Source organism: Gymnoscopelus microlampas (genome assembly GCF_963454915.1).
Source record: "Gymnoscopelus microlampas genome assembly, chromosome: 1".
In the NCBI taxonomy this organism is placed as follows: domain Eukaryota; kingdom Metazoa; phylum Chordata; class Actinopteri; order Myctophiformes; family Myctophidae; genus Gymnoscopelus; species Gymnoscopelus microlampas.
This window is the reverse complement of record NC_139962.1, coordinates 4,828,039-4,837,297: the sequence shown is the minus strand read 5'-3', so window position 1 is coordinate 4,837,297 and position 9,259 is coordinate 4,828,039. Positions and strand designations below refer to the sequence as shown.

At 40.2% G+C, this 9,259-nt stretch overlaps 1 long non-coding RNA gene across 1 annotated transcript; it reads right to left on the bottom strand.

Moving 5' to 3' along the window:
* Nucleotides 1-1,511: 1,511 nt before the first annotated feature.
* Nucleotides 1,512-5,469, bottom strand: LOC311035539. The gene is made up of 4 exons (XR_014599736.1): nucleotides 5,331-5,469; nucleotides 4,085-4,175; nucleotides 2,126-2,209; nucleotides 1,512-1,675 (listed from the first exon to the last, which is right to left on the bottom strand). It is a non-coding gene; the product is annotated as an uncharacterized lncRNA (long non-coding RNA).
* Nucleotides 5,470-9,259: the final 3,790 nt, after the last annotated feature.

The window sequence follows — 9,259 nt, the reverse complement described above, 5'->3', positions numbered from 1 at the left end:
TTTTAGGTAAGGCTACATTGGTAGACTTAGCAAAGTGGGCATATTATGAATCAACTATAAAACAGATTACACCAGTGGTCACTGAACATATACTGGATAGGCATGCTGCACCTCTCTGTTCACCTGCTATTCATTTCAAGTAACATACAAATAATTCAATTCAATTCAATCTTTATTTCAGACTCAAGGTCCATATCACAGACAGCATGACACATACACAACGATAAAAATCAAATAACTCTGTTCAGGTTCAGAATAGCAAAGTATGAGAGTAACCATTTGTTTGTACATACTGTGCAATCCACAAGTCCTTTCCCCCCTACCTAAGGAGTTCTGGGTAGACTACCATCACTCCTGGTGAGATCAGGGCATCATTCTTGCCCCTTTTCAGCACATAACTCACCACTAACTATGTTTTTATTTTAAGTATGTCACCCACTCCCCAACCTCCAGTCACCTGTCAACGGCGAGTCCCCTATACCACCGGCCAGCCTTGAGACTTGATTCTTGAGTAAATTCTGCAAAACTGACAGGAATTCCACAATGTTTCTTCTTGTACTCCTCACAACCTGCCCAGTCCTTTCTCATGGCTGAATTCATCTGGAAATATATAAAAATAAATATTTTATGTGTGTGTGTGTGTGTGTGTGTGTGTGTGTGTGTGTGTGTGTGTGTGTGTGTGTGTGTGTGTGTGTGTGTGTGTGTGTGCATACATATATACATACAGTGCCTTGAGATTCAAAAATTGATGAAATTAATTGTTTTACTCAAAATTCTCCACACTATACCCCATAATGACAAAATAAAAACATATGTTTTTGATTATTTTCCGACATTCACAGTTAACTGTGGGACCTGATAGAGACATGTGTGTGCCTTCCGTGTGTCAGATCAATTTTATTTACCATAGGCAGACTCCAATCAAGTTATAGAAACATCTCAAGGATGATCAGTGCAAACAGGATGCACCTCAGCTTAACTTTGAGTGTCATAGCAAAGGGTGTGAATACTTATGCACATGTGATTTTGTCTTTTTTTTTTTTAGAGGTGCAACCGCTCCTATAAGAGGGTTTAGGACCCATCCGTGGTGAAATTTGTTTTCAGTCGTGAAAATGTGTCTTTCGCTGTGACGCCATGCTGTGGAAAACGCGCCCATAGGCTGATAATCTTCACACCCAGTGTGAAGTGCTGTGATTGGCTAGCAAGATGCATGATGAAATGAATAACTCATAAATATCACCGCTCACTTCACACTGGATGTGATTATGTTTTATTAATTTGCCATAACATCTTAAACATCTATTTTATTTTGTCATTATGGGGTATAGTCTGGAGAATGTTGAGTAACATTTTTGAATAAGGCTGTAACATTGTATGTACACTGTATGTGCAAGCAGAGCGTGTGTGTGTGTGTGTGTGTGTGTGTGTGTGTGTGTGTGTGTGTGTGTGTGTGTGTGTGTGTGTGTGTACACACTCTAACATATTTATACTTTTACCTAAGTATTCATTGTCAAAGCTTACTCTTCCACTGGGGCCTCACTGCTAGCTGGCAGACTGTGATAGGGCTCCTTTTGTCCACCCGCTCTGTCACTTGAATTACGCAGCCACACCCTAATCTCCTTCTCAACATCGGAATCCTGAGGACTTGGATGAATGCGTTACTTTCTTACAGCCTCTGAAACATAAAAACAAATAGGCTTATATGAAACAATAATTTGTGTAGGAAGCAATTTCTTATTCGTTGCTGTCGGGCAGAAACCTTGTATCAACATCCTTTAATCTTTTTTTGTTCCGTTTTTGTAAATGAAAGCTCTACTTCGTCATACAACATGTAAACCCTCTGTTAATTTAACTAGTATAATCCAATGGACACAAATAGTCCATTTGGGTTACTTGTTAACTACAGATTTTACAATGGAAGCTGCCATTCTTAGGTTACCTGTTAAAGCGTGTTGTGTGGGAAGCTACTCCAAGTGATTCATTCAACATTATGGTAGTCCTGAAAAAATCTAACACTTTGTTTGCAGACATAAACATACATAAACCATGCTAAATCCAGATGTGACGTGTGTGGGCATTCCTGTCCATGATCTCCCTATGTATCTATTGGTGTTATCAAACATACCTGCTGCTGATAGAGAGCGTCTCACAGCAGGGGGTACGGCCACAGGTGAAGGACAGCTTGCAGGTGGAAGGTGGCTCACACTCCCTGTGGGCAAATGATGGTGTATGTCAGCGGGTGTCCAAACATATTTTTCAAAGAGGGACATATAAGAAAATATGAAAATACTTTAGGGTCGACTGCATCTCCTGTCATACTGCACCTTTGGCCCATGATTAAATCACATACAAATGCATCACATTACAACTATTTAATTTAACTACAGTGCGACATCAATAGCCGTTTGTCAAATGTAAATCACTCATCTGTACTGTATGCATGCACTGTGTTGCTATTATATTTACAGTCCAATAAATTATCTTTCTTCAAATGGCTGTGTAGTCAAACGTAACCAGGTGTGAAAACGTCTTTACAATTTTGTTTAATAGAGCACCGAAGTCTGACGTCACTGCCAGTAGAGGGCCAGTAGAGGGCGCTGTTCCAGGGTTCGTGGCTTTATTTTTTATGTTGAAATCCCCATTTGGGAATCTTAGATCACGTCATATAAGAACTGTGTTCCAAACATAAACACACCACCCTGGCGTTTTTGTCAGGGGGGTGGCTCTGCATCGTTTATGATATTCATTCATATTTGATACTGCCTGTTTCTGCCGAAAATGGAATTAAAGGTAGGGTAAGTGATTTTCTTTGGTTGAAATAAGTGTTAAATAGCTCTATATTCTGATAGTACTCATTGCTATAGAGTGTTTGTTCAGTTAAAGGAATCTCCTTGTCTCTCCAGCTCTTTATTAAACACAAAATACATTTTCGTCTCAGTTTTAGTTTCATTTCCAATTTTTTCCAATCAGGATAGAGAACTCAATCAGGATATAGATTAAACAAGTGAAATTTGAAGTGATGACAAGAAATGAGCAGAAAAAAATGGAACTGGAACACTATAAAAATGAAGCTTAAAAATGGGTACTTTCTCCTGATTGGCTGAGATTTTGAAACCTACCTAAAAATGTATTTTCTGTTTATTAAAGAGCTGGAGAGACGGGGAGACTCCTGTTACTGAACAAACACTCTATAGCAATGATTACTATCAGAATATAGTGATTTAACCTTTTAACAAAATACTTTTTGTTTTAACCAAAAAATATCACTTACCCTACCTTTAATTCTGCCTTAAAAGTCTTAAGAACTACTACTTCCGGGTCTGAAATCACTGTCCCCACAGCAGCCGCGTTCATGGGAAATGTAGTCTTTGGGTTGTTTGACTCGTTTCTAGTGTTTATATTGTGTTACTCTTTGGGTAAATGTGTACATTTACACCTTCAGTCAATGCTTCATATCCATATGAGTAAAAACACCAGGGTGGTGTGTTTATTTTTGGAACACAGTTCTTATATGAAGCGATCTAAGATTCCCCAATGAAGATATCAATACAAAAAGTAAAGCCATGAACCTGCGGAATCATGCGCCCTCTACTGGCAGTGACGTCAGGACTTCGGTGCTCTATAGCAGCGGTTCCCAAACTTATTTAGCTGTGCACCCCTTATTACATCCTGACCTAGATGACGCACCCCCCCGGGGCGTCATCTAGGCAAACCAATTAGGTTGGTTTGCCTAGATGGCAGGTCACGCACCCCCTGGGGTGCGCGCACCACAGTTTGGGAACCCCTGCTCTATAGAAATGGCATTTCTTTCAGTTAGGAATTCTTACACATTCTGCTGAGAAATAGCCTATCTGCCCAAACTAATTTCAATACACCATCATGTCAATGTATGAATTAGGCTGCAAGCCTATGGAGTTATGGAGGGTATGGGGCTGGGCTGTGTAGTTTAACTTAAAAAAAGGGTCCAAATCCTTCTATTTTTTTTTCAAGCGTTTGTTTTAAAAGAGCCGATCTACAAGCCCCTTTTCAAATAGCCAATGTATATGAGGTTAAAGTGCCTAGACCGAAGCTATACCAATCTTACCTGCTGACAGTTTGGACACCAGACAGGCGGACGACTCAAGGTGGTCAACAATGCAGTCTCTCACATACAGGCGGTGGTCAAATAAGACTCCCTGTGCACAAATGATGGATTTATTGAGCATTGAAGGATCTACAACAGTGGCTCTCAAATGTCAAGCATTATATCCATGCATTCAGACCATGTGCATTTTGTCAATATATCAACAACAAGCTAAGGCAGGGGTCTTCAACGTTTTTAAAATGTTTTATATACAAATATTGTATAATTATGTAGGCCTATAAAATTGTGATTCATGTGTATAAACATACCATGTTATTGTGCATTCAATACTAAGCAATTAAAATAATAGATAGATTAATATATTCATGCTTTTAATTCAAACATACATGTACAAGGTACAGTGAGTAGGGTGGCTATGTACCCAATGTGAATACTATCAACAATCTGTCAATTGCACAATAATCATGTATACAAGCTATTCAAAATAGATAGAATCATAATTTATTTTAAACATAAATATGGAAAATATTTAAAAAATATTTAAAGAAAAATTGACATTTTTGAAAAAAAAAGGTCTAATTGTGTAATCAAGCAACAATTTCGCGGACCCCTGCAGTACCTCCGTGGACCCCCTTGGGGTCGCGGACCCCTGCAGTACCTCCGTGGACCCCCTAGGGGTCGCGGACCCCTGCAGTACCTCCACGGACCCTCTAGGGGTCGCGGACCCCCTGTTGAAGACCTCTGTCTAAGTTTTCATTTTATTTGTGCTCTTTCTCACACACACAGAGTGTGTGTGTGTGTGTGTGTGTGTGTGTGTGTGTGTGTGTGTGTGTGTGTGTGTGTGTGTGTGTGTGTGTGTTAGACACATTAGCTAAACATTAGCCTATACTATTCTACTGAAATGATATCTGAATTTGCTAAATGTACTCAAATACAACCCCAACACAACATCACACTTAAACTATAACAAATTTGCTGTTAAACATAATTATTAATAATTAAAAACTCACCTTATAGGCAAGCAGTAGGCTAGTAGTAGCCTATATTATAAATTATATTGTATATCCCGCTATCATTTCTTGAAATTATTGTCATAAAATCCCTTTATCGAGACAAATGAAATCGCTAAACAACGTGTCGTGATCATAGAGTTGGGTGGTGACTCCAGACAACAGTTGTTATAGCCTACAGTAACAGTAGTAGGCTAAAGTCTACATAAATAGTATTTCTGTGTGTCAACACTCACCTAAAATGTCTGCTTCTTCTTCTTCTTTCTTTTATCTTCTCTGAAGTCGGTTAATAATTATTTGAATGAAACCAAAGTAACGCAATTTGTCTAACTGTATTTAGAAGTGAGAGCGCAGCTCGAGTGGCTCGAGCGTTTCATTCTCCCCGCTCTGAGTCACTGTTGCCAGATTCTGTGAGAGAAATAAGCAGCCAGGTCTATGAAAATAAGCCTTAACCCTACATTGGCTATTTGAAAATAGCCGATCTACAAGCTCACAGTGCGTCGCATTTGCAACACGTTGTGAGCTTGTAGGTCTGCTATTTTCAAAAAGAAAAAGTTAAATATATTTGTAATATTATTTGAAACAGATGGGGGTCTGCGGAAAAATGCATTAATTTGGGCATCCTTGACATGCAGATGTTTGAGAACTGGTTTAAACAATAAATAAAAAATGGAAGCAAGCCCAAATAACTACAAGCAACTTCACAGAAAAACAAGCCCAAAGTCGCTTATAATAAGCAGATATGACAACACGGTTCACAACCCAGAATGCATTGCGTGTAAAAAACAACAACAGATCTACAAGCTCACAACGCGTTGAATGGCGACCAGATGTAGATCTGTAGATCTGTTCATTTTTGTAACCATAGCACCGGTCTGTTTTGGCATTCAGGAAGTTGCCATATTAAGTAAATAAGTTATTGGATGCATGTTGTCATAATAACAATAATAATAATTATTATTATTATTATAATTAATATAAAAATAATAATAATAATAATAATAATAATAATAAGTGTAATAATAATAATTATTATTATTATTCAATATATTATTTATGTCACATCACAAGAAAAGGACAAGAAATGTAAAATTAAATTTAAAAATATATAATAATATATACTGTATATATACTGGGGGGGGGCAATTGTAATGGAAGAAAATCTTCACAGTCTAATGTTGGCAGGTATGATGACTCCCCGGGATCCAAACTAGTTAAAATAGTAGATCTGAAAGCTCACCACGCGTCCCGGGCTTGTAGATCTGCTATTTTCAAGGCGTTTTTTTTTATTAATTGATGGAATTTCGTCGATTTTTTAATGTATTAATGAAATTATTTTGATACATTTTTGATTTTAGTATTTTTATTGATGAAGATTTTAGATTTTTGAAATTGCTTGGAAGATTTTAGATTTTTGAAATAATAATATAATATATTTTTGTAGGAAACGGAAAAAAGGGATCTTTCCTCGTGACCCATAAAAATGTGTCCATGACCCACAAATGGGTCCCCACCCACTGTTTGGGAAACAGTGATCTAACCCAGTGGTTCTCAACCCTTTCAGGCTGCAACCCCCCAAAATAATCATATTTGAACTGGGGACCCCCCACCCTGATAACTAAGCACTTGGAATGTAGGAGTTGATGCATTACGTTTAGTTTAGACTTTATTGTGAAAATAGCAGATTTTCAAGCTTGTAGATCTGCTATTTTCAAAATGTTTGCCTCTTTCTGATATTATTTGACAATTTGGCCAATGTTTGACCATTTTTTATAGTATAACGTTTGTTGATTACTTTTGATGCAGTAATGTTCATTTTTTTTTAAGGTATTAAAAAGGTCTTAAAGGTCCTTAAATTGTCACTTCACTATCATCTGGGGACCACCCCAAATCATGTGGGGATCCCCCTGGGGGTCTCGACCCACATGGTGAGAATCACTGATCTAACCAAACTTGACCAGCTGCTAAGCTGGTCTGTCCAGTGTCCAGCCATCTGACCAGCTAAGTCCAGCTGCTAAGCTGGTCTTTGCTGGTCTGTCCAGTGTCCAGCCATCTGACCAGCTAAGTCCAGCTGCTAAGCTGGTCTTTGCTGGTCTGTCCAGTGTCCAGCCATCTGACCAGCTAAGTCTAGCTGGTAAGCTGGTCTTTGCTGGTCAGTCCACCCATTTGACCAGCAAAGACCAGCTACCAGCTTGGCTTTGCTGGTCAGTCCAGCCAGCCAGCTGGCTGACCAGCAAAGACCAGCAGAATCCAGCTTAGTGCCCAGCTAACCAATTACACTGACACACCAGCCTGGTATACCATCTAAACCAGTTTAAGACCAGCCAAGACCAGCTAATACCAGCTAAAACCAGCTAAAACCAGCAACCATCATAAGCTGGTTTGTGCTGTTTTTTTTCAGCAGGGTTAGAAGACTAGGATGAGTGGCTGCATGTAGATTCAGACAGACAGGCGGAGTGATATGTGAGGCTCCAGGCTCTAGTCTACACAGTGCAATGTTGTAGAAAGTGGAGTGATATGCTGTGTTCTAGAAAAAAATCACACCCTGTGTGAAGTAAGTGGTGCCTTGCTTAGCTTGGCTAACATGTTCAATCAGCCAAGCTAACATGTCCAACGTTAGCTTGGCTGATGGCACTGATGTCACTTTGAAACATGTAAACTCTATTTCGTCATGCGTCTCGCTAGCCAATCAAAGCACACCCTTTCAACATATTGTCACGTGTCACGTGATGCTTGACCAATGTTAGCTTGGTGGACACACGGACATACAGACATACATACATACATACGGACACACAGACAAAGCCAGATATAGGAGTGGTTGCCTTCGGCACCACTCAAAAAATAGTTCCAAGTTCAAGAAAAGAGCGGCAAATGATGTGGGAATGTAATATGGGCTGCCCACACTAAAAACGCATGGGGCCCAAAGGTACAAATCTGCTCTTGGCCCTGAACGGACAGACCCACACTGGCCCACTATGGGCTAGCCCCAGCTCAGCCCCAAGTGTGGGCTGCCCACAGCAAGCCCACGGTGAGACCACAGCTGTGGGCATCACCTGGGCAAACCCGCGATGGGCCTGTGCAGGCTTGGTGCGGGCTTGGCATAGCCCTCACTGCCCACACATAGCCTGCATGGGCCCCACAGGGGCTCGCTTGCAGGACAGCAGGTTTATGGTACATGTAATGTAATAAGATCATCTTAGAAATAGTTACAGTACATACTTGCAGAATATTAATATAACAATTTAGGCAATTATCAGACACTCTTATTCAGATCTAGTAGAATTTGACTACATTAGTATGATTTTTTGTTTTTTTTGTTTTTCTCTTTAATCGTTCTCCACGATTTGTGTAACCCATTTTTTCACCCAGTGCCAATGCCTAAGCTGTAATCCTGGACGCTACTCTCCATATGCCAGCCTGGGGAGAGCCCTGAACTGAGCTCATGCTTCCTTCAATGCATGAGGAGTGAGCAGGCTTCCTGCGTATCACCTGACAGAGGGGAGTTTATAGGGAGCCAATAGGGCCCAGAGGAAGTGGCTATTGTTGCCCAGAAAGGGAAGTCTGGACGTAAATTGACTAAAATGAGTTGTGCATGTGTAGCAGACCGGCTACACATGTTGATGGTAGAAATGAAACTGGAGCTAGAAGCTCTGGTCAGAAGACCAGGATGTGGTCACAGAGTAGCATGTAGATTATGTTTAGTGTGAAGAAAAATGCCATAGTGATAAAATAGCCTGGTGACACCCATCTCTCTGCAACCACAATCTCTGCATGTCTCTGTACAAACATCATCTGAACAGAGAGAATGTTCTGTTTTCTATGTCAGCTGTTGATGCAGTATAAGCATGTTGTCGTATCATATCACCAGATCCTAACTTATAATCTGGTGAACAAATGCAAAACTTGCAAGTATAGGGGCAGACATATAGCTGAATGGTTAGAGAGCCCACCTGGGAAGCCAAATGTCCCATGGTTCGATTCCAGGCCTCAGCCATGTGCCGAAGTGTCGCTGAGCAAGACACTTAACCCTTAACTGCTCCCGAGCTCCTAGAATGGGTACAATGCAGAGGACACATTTCACCTATATGCAAATATACAGTGACAAAGGGTAGGTAGGTAGATAGAGAGATACTTTTCCAGAAACAATCCTGCCCCCTCCTTG